The sequence below is a fragment of the Myotis myotis genome, unplaced genomic scaffold (assembly GCF_014108235.1).
Source record: "Myotis myotis isolate mMyoMyo1 unplaced genomic scaffold, mMyoMyo1.p scaffold_m19_p_3, whole genome shotgun sequence".
Classification (NCBI taxonomy): Eukaryota; Metazoa; Chordata; class Mammalia; order Chiroptera; family Vespertilionidae; genus Myotis; species Myotis myotis.
Genome location: NW_023416335.1, coordinates 159,672,865 through 159,690,946, shown reverse-complemented (window position 1 = coordinate 159,690,946; position 18,082 = coordinate 159,672,865).

The window sequence follows — 18,082 nt, the reverse complement described above, 5'->3', positions numbered from 1 at the left end:
ATTGAACTGCTATAGGCTAGACATTGTTTTGGTCTCGGGGCTTCAGAGATTAAAAAATGACTTATTTCTTGACTTCAAAAGTCATAGTCTAGTGGTAAAGACGGACAAGAGAACTTATGATAATAGTACCACTTGACAGAATGGTGATAAGCTATTTAGACCATATAAGTCTGAATCCTGACTCTACTACTTACTAGGTGGGCAATCTTACAATCTTAGAAAGGTTATTTAATCTTTCTATGCTTGTGAGAAAAATATAGATCATAGTAGCATCTATTTCTAAATGTTTATTTTCATGGGTAGAATAAAATAATGTGTGTAAAATACTTACCAGAGTACCTGGCACATGGTAAGAACTCAATAAATATTAGGTATTATATTATATGCTAAGGTCCTACAGGTGTGTTGAATTATGGGAGGATAGGGAATGTGTTTAAGGTGAGTTATTGTTTGACATTCATTTATTCATGGCCAAGTCATCTAGCCTTTAGCATCTCAGTCTTTTCATCTATAACATATAAGTAAGATATCCATCTCATTAGTGTTGTTATGCCATTTAAATGAGATAACAAATGTATCTGACAGTAGGTGCTCAATACATGGCAACTTTTTTCTTTCCTCCTTTCCCCTCTTCTGCTTCTTTTAGGAAGAGACTCCTGGATTTTGTGGTGATGAGAACTGTGTACATGGGAGCAGGTGTCTTGAGGAAAGAGGTGTTCATCCACTGTGGCTTCAGGTAGCAATGGCTTACTAACTGTGATGCAGGAACTGTGGTACTTTTGACCATGCTAGAAAACTCTGGAACTGTTGTTAATTTCCCTACACTTATCACTATTAGCTTTACTTCTATTTGTTTATTCAGTAAAATCTTTTTTAAAAAAGGATTTAGGTGTCAGCATAAAAATGGATAGCTGAGGAGATGGGACCCCATTCCATGGCCAGACTTGGGGCAAGAAGACCTGGCCAGTGATGGTACCTGAAAGAGGAGTCTCCATGGCCCAGAAGAGCCTGCAGAGTACCAAGGACCATACCAGAAGGAGGTCTATCATGTGAATTCCCTACCTCCTCAGTTTCCAGAGTGGCATTTTGTTGGAGGGAGGGCTGGTCCTAGGGATTCAGGTGACTTGGAAGATATGTTTATTACGCCCCAATCCATGTACCTACCACTTCCCAGCCTCCCAGCCCAGTGCTGCTCTGAACTTGGCCACAGCCAACCCCAGGCCTGTGGGAATGCCAAGGTAAATACCAGCTTGGCCTTGGGGCCTGGAAGACAGTTGACAAAGAGTGAAATAAGTGCACTCAGAAAGCCAGAGGAGAATCAAAGGATTATTTTTGGAGTGGGAGTGGTGTGGTTGAGATATGGGGCGGGGGGGGGGGGGCGGGGGGGAGGGCCCACTTGCATCATCTGGACAGTGTCCTTCCTGGTCCAGGACACAGTCCCTGGGGGAGATTCTCTCAGGCTTCTGAAGAACAGTTGGTAATGAATGTGTGTGCTCATAGCAGGAAATGTTTGAAGGAATCAGGAGAGAAAACATAAACAAGGTTTGGGATCAGGGTGAGTGTTAAGAAGTGTGGATGGGCAGAAACATGCAGAAAGACAGGGACCCATGTAGAGAGAGAGAGAGAGATAGTAAGAGAGTCAAATGGACAAAGTGAGTGGAAGAGATGTGGGGACGGAAACAGATGGGATCCCAGAGGCAGAGATTCAGTATGGAGAAGAGTAAAAGGAAGATCCTGAGAAACACCCATCACTTCAGGTTTGCCTTGGTGATGGGGAATGTTGTAATTTGTCCTAAGGATTTCAGCTCTCACAGGCTTCCCAAAATCTATGGAAATTAGGACAGAACTGGAGGGAGGAAGAGATCTCATTCAAGGCTCTAGTGGCTGGAAGAGAGATGATGGAGTTGGAGATGAGTGAATCATTCCACTTAGGGTGAGGTCCTGCTTCCCAATCTCCAGGAGGACAATGCTATATAGAGTAGAGGTGGTCTTAAGGGATACACTTCCTTGTTTTGATGACAGGGAAATACAGACCCTGATGGTTGAAGGGGGCGATGATGGCACCTTCCTCGCCGTGGTGGTGGTGATGGTGGTGGTACTCAAAATATTACCCTGTGATATTTTCCCCTTTTCTCTAGTGGTTCTCGGGGACAGCTTACAATGATCAGTGCTTACTGTATATGTAATATGTCCCTGTGTCTGTGTACCTGACCTGCCTGTGCCACTTGTACCTGGATAGGTTTGTAACACAATTAGCAGGCCTCCTCACATTCCTGGGAGAGACAGACTGATGAGGCTCCAATGGAAAAAGAGCCTATTCCCATAATTTTTTGCAACATTTTGAACTTATTCCTCTCCTAGCAGTGTCTCCTTAGCCCATAAAACTCTATTTTTTTTTTTTTTGTAGAGAAATCTCATTTAATCCTGTGGTCCCCTCTACCTGCTCTGTCACCTTTTAACCTTTTACCCAAACTTCTACATACTTTTATTTTCTCCCTCATCTCTCCATTTACTCCTACATCAATTTTTCTGGGTTCTGATCTAACACTTCTTCAGGAAAAAAAATCCTTTACTCTTTATTTGATACTAGTGGCCTTGTGCACGGATTTGTGCACATTGAAAGGAAAATAACTAGAAGAAATATTTTAATATTGATATTTGCCCTTTCTCTGTAATGGACTCTGGTCACCATCTGAGGGGCGATCAGTGGGACAATCAGGCCCCCTGGCACCACTTTGGCCTGATGCCGCCTGCTCACCTGCTCCACCATCCTGCTGAGGTCCCCGCTCTCATTGGAGCTCATCAGGGCACTTCCACTGCCACCTGCTGCCAGTGCTGCATCACTGATGCCCGCCATGTTCCACGCTGCCCCCTGGTGGTCAGCGCACATCATAGTGAGTGGTCAAACTCCTGGTTGAACTCTTGGTTGTGGGGACAATTTGCATATTAGGCGTTTATTATATAGGATTTCTTTCATGAATTTAATTTTTCTGACAAGTTTTCTTTTTTTAATAAAATATATTTTATTGATTTTTTTACAGAGAGGAAGGGAGAGGGATAGAGAGTTAGAAACATCGATGAGAGAGAAACATCGATCAGCTGCCTTCTGCACACCCCTAACTGGGGATGTGCCCGCAACCAAGGTACATGCCCTCGACCGGAATCGAACCTGGGACCCTTCAGTCCATAGACCGACGCTCTATCCACTGAGCCAAACCGGTTAGGGCAAGTTTTCTTTTTATAAGTAAAATTACTTTTCACTATACATGTTGATTTAAAATATTTAAATATATACAAAGATAAACAAAATAAAGAGAAAACCCATCTTTAAAAACATTTTTTTGAACACTGGAGAAAGCACAGGCTGGAGGGTTGATTAAAATAATGAGTTTGGCTTCCAAAGTGTTACATTGAGCTGGCTGGGTTTTAGGCAAGATACTATTTAAGAAGTTCAATACCTAGATATGGAATCTAGGAGAGAATTTTGGGCTGGCAAGACAGTGATAACAAGAGTAATAACATCTATAATAATAAAAGCATAATATGCTAATTAGACCAGATGACCTTCTGGATATCCTTCTGGATGAAGCTGGGGTTGCGAGGGAAGCCCGGGTCCCAGGTGTCAGAGGGAAGCCAGTGCCAGCAGCCGAGGGAAGGAAGGCCTACTCTTGCATGAATTTCATGCATCGGGCCTCTAGTTAGTCTATATCAGGCACTGAACTAGAAGTTTCACAATTATTTTCTTAGTTAATTCTGTTAACATCTGTATTAAAAAAGGGGCTGTAATGCAATTTGTTCAGGTTAATAAGTAGCATTGATGGCATTTGAATCCAGATCACCTATCATCAGAGTCCACACTCTAACTTCTCTCTAGTGTACTTCCTTCTTCAATTTCAATCTCTCTTATTCTTAATTTGGATATGAGGCTTGTTTGGTTTATTTGTTGAAAAGATGTTTATATTTTAATTCATGTTCTTCTTGCTCCTGCAAAAGTATTAAGGGGTTTAGTCATAGTATTAATATTTCATTTGTTCTCTCCTGTTTGGAACTTGTGGCTTGACTTTTTTTTTTTTTTTAGCCAGATATGGGTTTTCCAAAAGCAAAAATAACAATCCCAGTCACATGCCATCCAAACAAGAGAATCGTTTTTAGTCTTGATTAAAAGAATACTTTAAGCCCCAGGAGTTCCCTGTGTATCGGGTCAGGCCATGTCCCAGTTGGTGTTCAGTAGACCGTCTGGCCTCCCTGATACTCATGTGTGACTGTGGTAGTCAATGTGAGAAGCACATCTGCACTCTGAAGTGTAGCCATGAAGGGAACGTTAGAAGCGGGTGTTCTTCTGGTGAGCTGATAAAGGGGTCACTGGGAAATGAGGAAGTGAGGACAGTGAGTAGAGCCACTTTCAAGAAGTTTGGCCTGGGTGGTGACAGATCTGTGTGTTCAGGGATATGGTGTTGAGATAGGTTTGCTGTTTTGTTTTTTTCCCCCCAAAATGAGAGAGGCTTGGTTATATTTAAAAACTGATAGAAAAGAGCCACCAGAGAAACACTGTTAATATTTTCTTGCTTACCCATCCATATAATGTTTCAAAATATATTTCACATATATAGATATTATGATGCTTTTAAAAAAACAAAACAACAACAAAACCATATAAAAAGTCAAAAGATAAAAGGAGAATGAAAAAAAAAATCAATTGGAATGTTACCATCCCAATATAGCTACTGAGAAACTTCTTGTTTTTTTTTTTTTTGTTTGTGGGTGTGGCAGGGCTTTATCTCCTTCAGTTCTCTTAGTAGCACCACAAGGGGAAGTAGTACCCTTCCCCTAGTCCATCCTGCAGAAGATGGAAAATTTAAATATCAGGCAGAAAGATACAGGTGCATGCTTGCAGAGCTAGGGTTTCCAAATCAGACAAGGCAGGGCTGGAAGAGAGAGGAGGGGTTGGAATGGAGTCAGAGAAGAGGAGGGATCAGAGTCGTTGGCTGACATGGACAGTCTTCTACCTTCCATGTTCAGGATCTAGAAGTAGCCTGTCAGAACCCAGTGCTGAGCCCCCTGAGCAGACAGTGTGTTGAGCATACATATCTAGGATGAGGCTGAGCCTGAAGAGAAATTCTCACTTCTGGACCAAGGGTAACTATGCAGAACTGTTGAGAATGTGCTGCAGTGGCAGTGGAATCCCTGGCACTATTGTATGCGTACTAGAAGCCTAATGCACAAAATTTGTGCAAGAGTAGGCCTTCCTTCCCCCGGCTGCTGGCCCTGGCTTCCCTCTGGCACCCAGGACCAGGCTTCCCTCCAGCACCCAGGACCCAGGCTTCCCTCACAGCCCCAGCTTCATCTGGAAGGTCATTCTGAAAGACGTCTGGTCTAATTAGCATATTATGCTTTTATTATTATAGATAGTATTCTTTTTCTCATCACCACCTTAGGAAACATGCTCTATAAAACCATTCTTACTACCCTTGGATGAAATTGCAAATTGTTTTTATACTGTTGCAAACACTGTCAGTCAATAAAAAGTCCAGTTGAGTGTAATATGAAAACTCTACAAACTTTCATCCACTTAAAACCTTTCCCTTCCCTTAGAGACTATTCTGGATTGGAAGCATGTGTTGGGGTGTTGTAAATGTTTCCCTCCACGTCCCATGTGGTTCAGGCTTCAGGATCTGGAAGAGGAGCCACACACAAATGGAAGAGAAGAGACAAGAGATAATTTGGAAATATTGGGGGCCAGGCGGGTAAGTCCAACTTAAGGGGAAGGACTTCCACTGGTGCTCAGGCCTCACCAAGCTTTTATTGATCTGGGATACACTCATAGCATAGCCCTTAGGCAGGCAATTTCCAGAAACAGGCAGACTAGCCCTTCAGCAAGGATTTACATAATAATAAATGGGGAAGATGCTTCAGCTACCATTGTCTGGACTAACAGTGGGTGCACAGCCCTGACCATTGCCAGAGCTCAAGGGTCACCAGCCTTCCGGCATCCTTGTCCACACCTTTCTGATAGTGAAGATAATGGATGACTTCCCGTATTGGGGAAGGAGAGGCACAATTTTAATTTATGTTTTACCACCTGTTCTTTTATTCCTTCTCCATCCATGAGCCTGCATCTGACTCTTCCAGTGTTGGAATAGAGTGGAGGAAAGATATGGGAGGAAAGGTCTTACCTGGCACTGGCATTGTTCTAATCTGGTGTTGGTTTCCCTGGGTGTAGCAGGTCCCATATATGAGATTTCTTCCTGCAGCCTGTCTCCCCCATCACTGAGCATCTCTCAGTAGTACCTTTGGCTTGGCTGCTGATGCTCCCGCTCTATATCCCTGACCCCTTCTCTCCTGTGTCACTTTATGGGGTGTCCTCCTGGTAGAGTCCATCTCAAGGTGATCCAGTAATCCTTTCTCCTCAGGGACTCTATCACTGGCCCATGGGAAACTCATGCAACATAGGCCTTGCCAGTTTCTAGAAAACATGGGCTATAACCAAGGCAACCCTTTTTATCCCATTGTACAGAGTGGTGTGATCAGGCACAGCTTCCTTTTGGAATTCCCAGGAGAAAGAGTATCTGTTCTCATTCTTTCAAATCCAGAGGACAGATGTCTGCTCCCCAGATGCTCTCTTGATGCCCCTGTCATTTAGCTTAATGTGAGGTGAAGAAGCAACTCTCCCTCTATGGTATGCTGACATACCTCTCCAACTAAATCCCCAACAACCAGGCTCTAAACATTCCATGAATTCTCCAGTTTCTCTCAAAGAATCTGGAGAAGGGTGGCCTATGGCCTACATAGGTGGTATAGCATCTTGCCTTAGAAGTGAGGGTCCTTGATGCTTATTATTTGATTTTTCTTCTTGGTGCCTACTGCCAACACAAAGACAAAAAGTTCTCATTCAAACATCCAGTTACAAACATAAGACAGATTCAAAAGAATTTTGTCATGTTATATAATATACTGTTTTTCTTAATAAATGCTATGTTGTAATATTTTTAATGCTAATAACTGTACATCTACGTGCTTAACTAATGGAGTGTATTTTTCATTGTAATTACTTAAAAATTCAGAGGCAATGTATGCTCTTGTAAACACTCAGATAATAATGGAAAAGTGCAAGTTCCCTTTTACTCTCTATTGAAATTCTTCTTTCTTTATAGGAAGCCACTTCAATTTTCTAGGTATCCTTCCAAATCTTTTCACACAAATTTAAAAACATATACAGGGTGTTCCCCCAAAACATGTATATACTCATTAACAGCTAAATCTATTACATTTTGAAAATGAGATGTATTTTAATAAACACTGTCTTACTTAAAGTGTGTATACATTTTTGAGACAACCTGCATATATTGACCTAAAAATTAAAAGCAGAGTTATATTTTTATTTTCAGTTTAGTGTCTTAAAGATTTGACTTCTCATCTTACATATCTTTCCTATTTTATTACTGCATATAGCTTATCTCATTCTTTTAAACCACAGCCTAGTATTTCAAAGAATGAATTCACTCTTTTCTGTTTAGTTACTTCCCTATTGGTGGTTTTTTGGAAGGGTTATTCCCAATTTTACTCTATTATAAATAATGCCCAAGTGTATGGACGTGCCTGTTTCCTGTACCCTGATCACCACTAGATGCTGTCAGAAATTAAAATTTTGGCCCACTCAATGGCCAAAAAAAATTATAACGTTTTGTTGTTACTTTAATTTGTATTTCCCAGATTACCAGTGAGTTTGAACATCCTTTGCTAGGATTACTAGTCTTTTTGTGTTTTTTCTTCTTCTGTGAATCATTTGTTTATGTCCTTTGGCTTCTTTGCTATTTTAAAAACTTCATTATCTCTCTGACAGTAACTCCTTAGATACTTTCATTATGAAAACCTTTTTTTGTCATATGTTGTTAAAAGATTGATCAGTTTTCTTCTATTTATGTTTCTTTTCACATTGAGAAAACTCCTTGCATAACACGCATGGCTTCAATTCACTTCTAAGTAAGAATGACTTAAACTAATTGAGGATCTTGGAAGAAGAGACGGTAAGTGTGGCCTTGTTCTCCTCTTTTCCTTGAGACACAACCAGCCCATGGAGAGCATGTGCTCTGCTGTTCTTCTCTGTGCTCGGAGCCTCCTGTGTGGGATGGCCTGTGGGGGCCCAGCACTATCTGTAGGTACATGGGCAACTGTGTTTAATCCTGGGACCTAGTGGTAGAAAGTTTCTTTCATATAGATATGCACCTTATTCTCTACTACAAAATTTATCAGTAGGAAAGACGACATCTTGATCATCCTTTGCCAAGTTCTTTAAAAAAAAGGTATCTTTTAAATTTTGAACTACTTTCATACTCCAAGAAAACTTACACAAATAAACAAAGACCGCCCACTTATTAATAATATGCCACATTCACCTTAACATCTTCTCACTTATTATTTTTAGCCAATTGAAACATATTGCGCAATTGCCCTTAAATAATAGTGTGTATTTCCTAAAAATAAGGACATTCTTCTTCTAAATAGCCATAATATACATAATATAGTTTTCAAAACTAGAAAATTAACACTGATACAACATTAGCATCTAATCCATATTAGATGTCAGCGGTCCCCATCATATCTCTTATAACAAAACAATGAAACAAAACAAACAAAAAACAACAAACCAACAGCAACAACTTTTTTTCACTTTTATGCCTTGACTTTCTTTGCATGATATTTAGTCTTCATATCTTCTTAGCCTCCTTTAATATGGAAAAGCTCACTGCTGTAACTCCAGGGCCCTCATAAATATTTGCTGAATGAATGAGTTAATACCAAATAGTTTTCCAGTTAAAAAGCTAAAAGAAAAAGAAACTGTCTGGGGCCAAGTGGTGGAGAAACTCAACCAGAAACAAAAGCAGGAGAGGGCTACTGCAGAAATGAAACTTGCTCTTCCCTAGGAACCCTGGAGAGTTCTTGAAGCCAGGAATCAATAAGCCCGAGGAGAAACTAACCAAGGGGAGGATCTTTTTTTTAAAAAAATTTTTTTCCCTTTATTGAATAAGATATTACAAATGTGTCCTTATCCGCCCAATGTCCCCTCATCCCCCCAATCCTGCCCTCACCCTCACCCCCTGTTGTCCACATACATCACTTTTGTTTATATGCATGCATACAAGTCCTTTGGTTGGTCTCTCCCCCTCACCACCACCCTCCCCTACTTTCCCTCTGAGTTTTGAACAAGGGGAAGATCTTAAAGGTAAATAAGCACATGACTGTTTTCTAATATCCAGGCTAGTTATTCCCTCCCTTCTTCCCTGATGTTTATGCAATGATTGAATGAACAGTTTGCCCTGGAGTGAGCCAACAAAGGTCTGGGCCAAGACCTGTGGGAACTGTGGGCCTTCAGATGGTTACAGAGGAGATACAAAAGGAAAGAGTGTTCTTTAGGAGGAGACACCAGCTTGACTGTTGACTCCACTTCTATACACCCACATACCTTAAGGGGAAACTCTTGTGTCAGTATCCTCATCCCGTTCGTCCCCATAGGCCTTCCAGGAGAAGGGGAGAGAACTAAAAGAACGATTGTGGAAGCAGACATATCGAAAGTTGTAGAACCTTATGCTAAATCACTATAGCATTAAAAAGTGCCAAGAGAGAAGGTGTAAAGGTATCTCATTTAAAACGAAGAATTAATAAATATCTGAGGAAAACAAACAATTTGAAAAAGAAGACCCAAGATGAATATACAGACAACTGATTCACAAGGAAACAAACTTTCATTTTTCCATTTCATACAAAAATTATAATCACTTAGAAAACATTGAGTGGATGTTAAATCCTCCCAACTAACACAGATTTCCAAGAAGAAGAGCCAATAACTAAACAAGAAAGACTTATGGTTTTAAAAGATGATTATAAAAAGAAAGCAATAATAGGAGGGCTGAATAACTCAAAGTACATGACTAAAGGATAAACCAGTGATTTGGAAATTGTTTTTTGTAATGTTTAACAAGAAGGCAATAGACATTATGAGACTAAAGTTAAGAGATATAACAGAAAGGAGACCAAAATGTCAAAAAAATAATAGGAGAAAATTTCCCTGAGGGAAACATATATTCAAGACTTTGAATCCTAAGTGCCTCCTAAGGGCTTGGTAGGAGTGCTGCACGGAGACACCCATGTTTCGACACACCATGGTAAAATTTGTGAATTTCAAGGGTAAAAATTTCTTATTACTTTATGGAGAAAAAAGTCACTCCCAAAGGAAAGCAAATCAGATTAGCACCAGGTGTCTTTTCTGCTACACAGAAAGCTAATACGTACCATGGTCTTAAGCTACAGTTCAGTAGCCAGTGTAATATTGTGAAGGCAAGATAAAGAGCTATAAAAGTATATCCCTCTTTGTGGGAAAAATTTGTCTGTAAAAATATAATTTCAAGAAAGGAGAACAGGATGTACAGGAAAGAGTGCTAAGCAGAGAAAAAATGTAAAAAGTTATCATTGTGTTCAATATAATTATTAAGAAATGATTTCTAAAGTAGAAATACAGTCTCAATTATATTGACATTATTACATAATTATTATATGTTATATAGATATTTTAAAATTATGCATAAAATAATGTATAGTAACAACAAAATGAACAATAATAATAACAAAATTAACAATATTGGAAATAAAATTACAGATAATTTTATTAAACTCTTGAAAGACAATGATAAAGGGGGTAAATTATATAAAAAATAATACATGATGCAGGTCTCATCTTTTGGGAGGGAAAGTCATGGGTATTCATTGTTAATACTGATAAAAATAGATTAAAATAGGCTTGTTAGAAGTTTAGGTATATTTACTAGTAGAGTGAGTGTAGTATAGCAGTATGTCACTTCCCTACTCAGCATCCATCCTGGCTTTCTTCCTTAGCAATAGAGTTCTGATTTCATTTAGGGAGGTAATGTCTAGTTAAAAGACAACATTTCCCATTCTCTTGCAGTAAGTAGTAGCTACATTACTAAATGTAAATAGTGTGAAATCTCAGGAAAGGCTTCTTAAAAGGAGCTGACAGCTGACATATGCCCTTTTTGGCCTTTTCTTCTTTCTTCCTGCTGCTTGGAAATTGGACGTGATGGCTAAAGCCTTACCTAGCAGCTGCATTATGACCTTGAGAAATAGGAGTTATTTTCTAAGAGTACTGAAGCAAAAAGAGAAAAGGGGGCTGGATTCCTGAGGCCATTGGAGCCTCCATACCAGTCTTGGACTTTCTATAGACTTTTTTTTTTTGGCAGGGGGGGACTGGGTAGAGGGGAGGGACAACAAAAAAAGTATGTCTTTAAGCTGTTTATTTTGGAGTTTTTATTCCATGCAGCCGAACTGAATCTTAACTGATATATAGGTCTTCCAAGAAGGGAAAAGAAGAACAACAACAAACTTGATCAATTCAGAAGAGGTAAGAAGACAAAGGGAAAAAAAGAAAAAAAGAATACCAAGAAAAATAAATACATGGCAAGGCTAGAAAGTGAACTGAAGTTATAGATTTCTATTATGAGACACATACACCCACTCACACCCATACAAAAAAGACACACAAAAGTTGATAATAAAGGTATGATTAAAGTAATGTTAGGTAAATGGGATGACATTATCAATAGCTGGCAAAATAGAATTCAAGGCCTAAATAATTAAAAAAAAAAAGTAAAATGCTATTTTAAACGTAGATAGAAAACAGGTAAAATTCACCAAGAAGGTAGAATACTTACCAGCTTTTATGCACTGAACTTGTATGGAACAAAGTAAAAACTGTCATTAATGTGAGGGCTACCTAACAATACCACAGTCTCTGTAGGAGACATCAATCTATACATCTTGGGAAATGGCTGTTTATGTGGACCAAATATAATTTTGTATGGAGGATTTGAATAACACAGTGAACACACTTGCTTTGAGTGTAATACCAAATGAAAAGAGAATAAACATTCTTTTCAACACCCATAGTCTTTACAAAATTGAATAAATACTATGTACCAAAAACATCTGAATCAGAGAGAGAGAAACCAAGATGGCGGCATAGGTAAACACTGGAGTTAGCTGCCTCGAACAACCACTTCAAAAATACAACTAAAAGATGGAATGGACATCACCCAGAACCACAGGAAGACTGGCTGAGGGGAAATTCTTCAACTAGAAGGAAAGAGAACAGCATACGAGACTCAGAGGAGGCGCAGTGCGGAAAATACAAAGGTGCGGAGGTACGCGCAGAGCGGGCTGGTAGCTGAGGGCGTGGTTGTCGTTTTCAATCAGGAGGGAGTCTCAGATTCTGAGCTCCAGTTCTGGGCGAGTCTCTAGGGACCCAGACTCAAATGGGAGAAGCGGGACTGTCTGGCATCGGTCGGAACGCGAGGGCAGCTTTCTCTTCGAGGTTTGCAGCGGTTGCTGGGACTCTGAGAGGCAGAGCCTCTGGGGACGGGACTGAGAGCAGCCATAACTGCTCTCTCCACCCGCTCTGTTGATCCCGTGCGACCTGCCCCACCCAAGCCCTGCGCAGAGCCATTTGCCAGATAGCCTCAGGCAAAGGCTAGATTAGCACCTCCCTAGAAGACAGAAGTTTTCCTACTGCAGACACAGCCTATTCTCACAGCCAGTTGGCCTGGAGGTCAAATCCCCCTAGTATTAACTACAACAATCAAGGCTTAACTACAGGAGGACTGCACACAAAGACCACTAGGGGGTGCACCAAGAAAGCATAAAAAATGCGGAGAAAAAGAAACAGGACAAAACTGTCAATGGAGGATATTGAGTTCAGAACCACACTTTTAAGGTCTCTCAAGAACTGTCTAGAAGCCACCGATAAAGTTATTGAGATCCTCAAGAAATCTAATGAGACCCTCGATGTTATGATAAAGAACCAACTAGAAATTAAGCATACACGGACTGAAATAATGAATATTATACAGACTCCCAACAGCAGACCAGAGGAGCGCAAGAATCAAGGCAAAGATTTGAAATGCGAAGAAGCAAAAAACACCCAACCAGAAAAGCAAAATGAAAAAAGAATCCGAAAATACGAAGATAGTGTAAGGAGCCTCTGGGACAGCTTCAAGCTTACCAACATCAGAATTATAGGGGTGCCAGAAGATGAGAGAGACCAAGATATTGAAAACCTATTTGAAGAAATAATGACAGAAAACTTCCCCCACCTGGTGAAAGAAATAGACTTACAGGTCCAGGAAGCGCAGAGAACCCCAAACAAAAGGAATCCAAAGAGGACCACACCAAGACACATCATAATTAAAATGCCAAGAGCAAAAGACAAAGAGAGAATCTTAAAAGCAGCAAGAGAAAGAAACTCAGTTACCTACAAGGGAATACCCATATGACTGTCAGCTGATTTCTCAACAGAAACTTTGCAGGCCAGAAGGGAGTGGCAAGAAATATTCAAAGTGATGAATGCCAAGAACCTACAACCAAGATTAGTTTATCCAGCAAAGCTATCATTCAGAATTGAAGGTCAGATAAAGAGCTTCACAGATAAGGAAAAGCTAAAGGAGTTCATCACCACCAAACCAGGATTATATGAAATGCTGAAAGGTATCCTTTAAGAAGAGGAAGAAGAAGAATAAGGTAAAGATATTAATTATGAACAACAAATATGCATCTATCAACAAGTGAATCTAAGAATCAAGTGAATAAATAATCTGATGAACAGAATGAACTGGTGATTATAATAGAATCAGGGACATAGAAAGGGAATGGACTGACTATTCTTGGGGGGGAAAGGGGTGTGGGAGATGCGGGAAAAGACTGGACAAAAATTTTGCACCTATGGATGAGGACAGTGGGTGGGTAAGGGTAGAGGGTGGGGTGGGAACTGGATGGAGGGGAGCTATGGGGGGAAAAAAGAGGAACAAATGTAATAATCTGAATAAAGATTTAATTAAAACAACAACAACAGCAAAACATCTGAATCAATTCTCCAAAGAAGAAAGTATAAAGGCCACATTCTCAGAAATGAAAAATGAAACAGAACTAATGATAATTTATTAAAAATTTTACCACTGAGGAAAAAGTACAATCTTCTTAAAAGTTTTTGGGTCAAGAAGAAAACTAAATCTTAAGTTATGGTTGTTTGGAAATGGACATTATGTGAACACTACACATCTTTACCTGGTTTGCAGCCAATGCAGTTCTTAGAGGATCCCTGGTGTTTAGTGTATTTTATGAAGAAAGAATACCTAGCAAATATAAATTCAAGTTTAGTAGCTAGAAAATGAATACCCTGAATAAAAAGGGCAAAAGGAGGGAATTGATAGATATGAAAACAAAAATTATTTGACTAAATTTAAAAAGAAGCAATCCCAGCAGAGAAAACAGCTCTCCCCATGCATCCCCCTTTCCCTCTGAAGTATAGCTCACTCACATTCCCACAGCTGTGCTCCACAGGTTGGGAAGTAGCTACACGAACATGTTGATCACCTTCAACTCTACTGCAGTGTCCACATGCATCACTAACGACCCTTCTCTGAGGAGTTCTGGTAGTCTATTCCCCACTCCCCCTTATTGTAACTAGAGGCCTGATGCACAAAATTCATGCAAGAGTAGGCCTTCCTTCCCCTGGCTGCCAGAACTGGCTTCCCTCTGGCACCCAGGACTGGGCTCCCCTCGCAGTCCCGGCTTCATCCGGAAGGTCATCCTATCTAATTAGCATATTATGCTTTTATTATTATAGATCTCCCGAGCTTTCAGTTACTCCCATTCCTTCATGGAAGACTGACTTCCCTTTTATCTCAAGATTCTGGACAACTTGAAAGATCATGAACATCAGTTTGAGTCCCCATTTCCTCATTATGACTCCCATCCTTCTACAGGCAAGCTATAGACCTGGTCATTACTAAGACTACTCCACTTCTAAAACCATTCACTCTCTCTCAATTACTTCCTTTATATTTATTTTCCAAACTTCAATTCCTCGACTTTTTTTATTCTCTCTTTATATCTATGTCTACTCTAATCTTCTCTTGTGTCCCTCTTCAGGTTAAATGACATGGTCTATCACTTAGACAACTCTTTTGCCAATATATGTTAGACTCTGGGCATATTTTTACAAAGTATGGCAAAATCCCAATCCTTTGTGAATCCAGGTATTTACTTTCTCTAGTGCTATTCCAGGCTTATTGAGCACATCTAGAAAAAAAACAGATGCAAAATTATAATGGTGATACATTTAAACTTCTGGTCTATAACCTTAACTAGCCCTCAACTCTGTTCAAGCAAATCCACAATGCTTTTCTAGTTAGTGCTGTCTCCCATTCTCCTTAGAAGGTATAGCAGACCTTCTTCTAGCTCCTTAAACCACCCATCTCACCACATCCTGCTTTACCCACATCAGGTAACCTCATCAGCATCACTGAGAAAATGGAAGGGTTTTGATTTGGATATCCTGGTAATATCTGCAATCTTACATGTATTTACATCCACTTTCCCCCCTTTTCTACAGTGAGACTTTTTTCTTCTCTAGTCTAATACTTAACCCTTCTTTCAGGCTCTTAATCCCATCTTCTGCCCTCTCATAAATCTTGCCCTGTTGATTATTTCCATTCTCTCCGGCACTTTAAAATTTCCTGACACTTTTAATAACAGCAATTAAACACGACTACAAGGTCCTTTGTAATCTGGCCCCCACTTTCACTTTTGACTCTTCCATTTCTCACCTCCTAGTCTATGTCCTAGCCATGTAGGTTTTCTTTCAGTTCCTTCAGCATGTCTTGCTCTCATTTATCCTGGGATTTTTCACATGCTGATCCTTATAGCTGGATCAGCTCCTTCATCTTCAATCCCCATATTTAAGTAATGCTTTTTACATCTTTCATCATATATAACTTTTCTCTGGGGAATCTATCACTTAAGTTTTGATTAGGCATAGTTCTGACAGACTTAACTTGTACTCTATAATAGCCTATCATAGCACTTACCATTTTTATTATATTTATTTTTCTAAGAGATTTTTTTGACCTTTCCAATTCTTATTTCTCCAACAGGACCAAGACTGTCTTATTTAATGTTGAATTCCTGGCATCTGGAACATGTCTGGCATATAAGAACCACTCAATATATTTTTTACTGGACTGATTCAATACTTTCACTGAATTTATTTGGCCTCAGTTCATAATGCAAAACTTTAGGAAGCTTAATTGGATCATATGGGAAATGCATTTTGTGTGGTTTAGAGTCCTAAATAGTGGCATTTTCTAAGCCAGAATTTAAATATTAGAATTTGTTAATCATGAGATGAAATCCACAACCATCAGTGTCAAAGGAAAATGAGCCAGAGAGAGGTTTTTGTTATACATAGAGTTATTTATCCTGCCTGACTCTAGAAAGTGGCTATAGGGTCAAGCCTCAGACTGACCTGTGGCAGAGCCACATACAAGTCCCAGCTTGGAGGGCAGAGCCCTCATAGCATAATTAAGCTTGACCTTATAGTCCTTGTTCCTAGGTAGTTAATGGGCTGTGGGAGGTGGAGCAAGTGCTGCCAAAACAAGGCTTGAGTAACGAAATAGATTTGAAACTTGCAAGAACATTGCAAACATGTTGACCACTCCCTTGTTTGCTTTGTGTGATCTGACTATAAAATAAAGCTTCAGCTTACAGGCTGTGTCACTGTTTCCTCATCCAGGCAGTGATCCTACCTGGCCCCAACTGTATTCTCTTGTCTGTCTTCTTTAATCCTTCACTGCCCCTCCTCAGGTTCACCCCTGGCCGTGCTGGATGTGGTTCACCTGACTCCCACCCCAACTAGAAAATATGGCCTGATGAGGGTCTGCGATCTGATCTGGCTTCTTTCTCCACTCTTCCCTCTCTTTGAAATAGTAAAGAGGAATCTTGTGCTTCATTCCCTAGAATCCAATACAATGATATGCTTCAATGAAGAAGCTTAATCAATGACACTGAGAAATAATATTTGAGCTCTATTAATGCACTTTTCTTTGGGCATCTTATCTCATTTGGGCATCTTACCCAGTTTGTGTATATTCTTAGCAAATACCCCTTAATTGGAATAGTTTTTTTTTAAATTGAGGAATTTGATTATTACTGTGGAATTTTATATTTTCTGTGGTGGAAGTAGACAGTATAAAATGCTTATGGTGGGTATTGAGTAGGGTGGTCATATGGCCTGCTCTGCCCAGGGCAGTCTAGTTTAGGTCTGTTTTTTTCCAGTGTCCAGTCTAAGTTAGTAGGTCACCTGGATTTTTCATATTTTGATGAAGCATTAATATTACTACTAATGACTATCTATAGTAATAAAAGGGTAATATGCTAATTAGACTGGACATCTTCCTGATGTCCTTCTGGACAAAGCTATGGGGGCGGGGCCAAGGCAGAGACAGTTAGGGGCCATCAGGCCAGCAGGGGAGCAGTTAGGGGTGGTCAGGCTGGCAGGCAGAGGTGGTTAGGGGCATCAGGCCGGGAGGTAGAGGTGCGGGTGCTTAGGGGTGATCAAGCAGGATAGGAGCCAGTGGTCTTGGATTGCGAGAGGGATGTCCGACTGCCAGTTATCCCCCGAGGAGTCCTGGATTAGAGAGGGTGCAGGCTGAGCTGAGGGATCCCCACCCTTGCATGAATTTTGTGCACTGGGCCTCTAGTAATACAATAATGTGAGATAGTGTGGTAGAACTTTACTTTGCATATCTGCCATGGTTTCATCTAGTTGTGTGAGAATCTCATGCTCCCACTTTAACCTTTTGCGCTCCAACGTTGAGGCTGACTCGACAGACCAGGCGCTAGTAGCAGGTCCAATGTCAAGCTGAGTTGGTGATTGAGCTAATTGGCAATTTCCGCCAGGGAACTACTGCAACCAAGAGAGGAAGAACTTCTAATTCAGAACAGACTGTTTGAATTCCAAAAATAAAATTGGAGCACAAAGGGTTAACATGTGGCTAAATTTGAAAAACAGCTAGTGATAACTTTTTCTTCTACTTGAAGCTTTTGCTAAAGTTCTCTGTGGGTTTCCATGGCACCCCATGGAGTATGGCTTGTGTGAGGTTCTGTAGGACTGGTCCTATGAAACATGTCAGAGGAAGGTTAAGTCACCATGCCTGGCTTGATTGAGAGCAGCCCTGCCCCA